This window comes from Cervus elaphus, chromosome X (assembly GCF_910594005.1).
Source record: "Cervus elaphus chromosome X, mCerEla1.1, whole genome shotgun sequence".
NCBI lineage: Eukaryota > Metazoa > Chordata > Mammalia > Artiodactyla > Cervidae > Cervus > Cervus elaphus.
Genome location: NC_057848.1, coordinates 39,656,295 through 39,659,378, shown reverse-complemented (window position 1 = coordinate 39,659,378; position 3,084 = coordinate 39,656,295). Strand labels below are relative to the sequence as shown.

The following is a 3,084-nucleotide window of genomic DNA, read 5'->3' as shown; positions in this document are numbered from 1 at the left end:
CCATCAGGATCAACCCCAACAGTGCCCATGTTGCTTTGCTAAAACGTGTCAAGATGCAGAAACCCTCCAGACACTAAGGCATGACATCTCTTAGGGGACACTGAAGATGGCGTGCCCCACATTAAGTGTAAAAGGCATCCCCTCGAGGAGCTGTGGGTACCATTAGGGGAGGGGGTGGGGAGGGGGCCTATAACAATCATGTCCTCATGATCCCTAAGAGAATATCAATACTAGAAAGCCATTGAAGTGAAACACCATATTAACAAATTGAATAAAAATCATCTTAATAGATGCAGAAAAAGCTTTTGACAAAATTCAACATACATTTATGAAATTCATTGAAATTACAGTTGCCACTGACCCCCTCCCCCAATCCCATGCAATTCACTGCCTAATAAACTATGAAGTGATGCTGAGCAATGTGGTGTCACACTGACATTTTGTCCATTTCTAGAACCTTACAAGTTCCTCACCACTTCAAGCTATTTCAACATATCACTAACTAAAAAGCTTTTCTTCAAGCTCTTTGTCTCTCTCACATTCTCATTTTTCAGGTCTCAGGTTAGGAGTCACAGCCTCAACAGAGGCCTCATCTCATATAACTCTAAACCAGGTGCCCCTAATCTCTTTCTATCAAAACACCCTTTTACAGTATACTTTTTAGCAGCAATCACCTTCTGAAATTAGCCTATTCCTATTTTTTCTTGTCCTTTTTGTTTCTCTCCCCCGTCAAAACACCAGCTACCCAAAGGCAAATAAATCATGCCAACCTTGTTTTCTGTTTTATCTGCATTGCCTTTAGTGTTCAATAAATACTTGCTGAATGACTGAGTAAATATTTAGGTTTTCTGATTAACCTTTGCAACTTAATGGGAGCCACCACCAATCCTTCCTTTGACTAGCTTCTTAACAATGACTCAATCAATAAGGTATTAAATGTTTGCTTCTAATCATGATGAGATCTGTGGGGTTTTTGCATTAACAGTCTTGCTCTTCAAAATGTCTACTAAATTCACAGTCCTATAGTCTTCTGAATTTTTTTTTCATTTATTTTTCTTAATTGGAGGCTAATTACTTTACAATGTTGTAGTGGTTTTTGCCATACATTGACATGAATCAGCCATGGATTTACATGTGTTCCCCATCCTGAACCCCCCTCCCACCTCCCTCCCCATCCCATCCCTCTGGGTGATCCCAGTGCACCAGCCCCGAGCACTTGTCTCATGCATCCAACCTGGACTGGCGATCTGTTTCACACTTGATAATATACATGTTTCGATGTTATTCTCTCAGATCATCCCACCCTCACCTTCTTCCACAGAGTCCAAAAGTCTGTTCTATACATCTGTGTCTCTTTTTCTGTCTTGCATATAGGGTTATTGTTACCATCTTTCTAAATTCCATATATATGGGTTAGTATACTGTATTGGAGTTTATCTTTCTGGCTTACTTCACTCTGTATAATGGGCTCCAGTTTCATCCACCTCATTAGAAGTGATTCAAGTGTATTCTTTTTAATGGCTGAGTAATAGTCCATTGTGTATATGTAACACAGTTTTCTTATCCATTCATCTGCTGATGGGCATCTAGGTTGCTTCCATGTCCTGGCTATTGTAAACAGTGCTGTGATCAACATTGGGGTACATGCGTCTCTTTCAGATCTGGTTTCCTCGGTGTGTATGCCCAGCAGTGGGATCACTGGGTCATATGGCAGTTCTATTTCCAGTTTTTTAAGGAATCTCCACAATGTTCTCCATACTGGCTGTGCTACTTTGCATTTCCACCAAGAGTGTAAGAGGGTTCCCTTTTCTCCACACCCTCTCCAGCATTTATTGCTTGTAGACTTTTGGATAGCAGCCATTCTGACTGTCGTGTAATGGTACCTCATTGTGGTTTTTTTTTTTTTTACCGTATGCGTGTTGTCAGGCCCGAGAGCCTCTTCCATCCTTGTCAAGGGGAGTGCTAACCTTCTCTCCTTTCATACAACACCTCATTGTGGTTTTGATTGGCATTTCTCTGATAATGAATGATGTTGAGCATCTTTTCACGTGTTTGTTAGTCATCTGTATGTCTTCTTTGGAGAAATGTCTGTTTAGTTCTTTGGCCCATTTTTTGATTGGGTCATTTATGTTTTCTGGAATTGAGCTGCAGGAGTTGCTTGTATATTTTTGAGATTAATTCTTTGTCTGTTGCTTCGTTTGCTATTATTTTCTCCAATTCTGAAGGCTGTCTTTTCACCTTGCTTATAGTTTCCTTTGTTGTGCAAAAGCTTTTAAGTTTAATTAGGTCCCATTTGTTTATTTTTGCTCTTATTTCTAATATTCTGATAGGTGGGTCATAGAGGATCTTGCTGTGATTTATGTCGGAGAGTTTTTTGCCTATGTTCTCCTCTAGGAGTTTTGTCTTCTGAATTCTTATGAAATAAACCTTTGGTTGAGCTATTTGCCATATATCAGTGCTTGTTCTGAGCCAACGGTATCCAAAAGTGCTTTGACTACCATTACCAATTGGGAATATTAAAGAATACATAGAATATATAGACATAGAGAGCTTATATTCTAAACTCTCCATAGGTCCAGCACATAGCTCAGTAACAAAATAAATACATTTCAGAGGCATTCAAAGTTAATAATTCAATAAGCTCATGTTTTCTCTCTGCTCAGCCTACTCTGCAACTTTGCCATCTGACTTCTAAGACTTAATCATCAACAAAACACTTTCAAGGAGGTTTTAAACTAATTACTATTTGCGATTTGATTAAGGAACTATAGTTAAGAAGTTAAAAAGCAGAGAGGAGTTGTAAATAATAACTGGTCACACCATCCCAAAGCAACTAGGAAAGCTCCTCATGGGTGTTTCAGGCTTCAGTAGTTCCTCTTTCTCCATTGAAATAGAGCAGAAGGACAGAAACGTGAAACCCTGCTAGCATAACACTGAACCCCGCAACACATGATTTTCCTGATAGCCCCATTTACTTCTTAAGAGGCCACTCGTCGTTTTGAACATTCTTTCCCCCTAGAGTGCCCTTGGGAATTCCCGCTGGCAGGGACATAGAGTCAATCTATTGTTCACCAGCTCAACAAT

At 39.7% G+C, this 3,084-nt stretch overlaps 1 pseudogene; it reads right to left on the bottom strand.

Annotated features, from left to right (window-relative positions):
- Positions 1 to 1,881: 1,881 nt before the first annotated feature.
- Positions 1,882 to 1,989, bottom strand: LOC122691126 (annotated as a pseudogene).
- Positions 1,990 to 3,084: the final 1,095 nt, after the last annotated feature.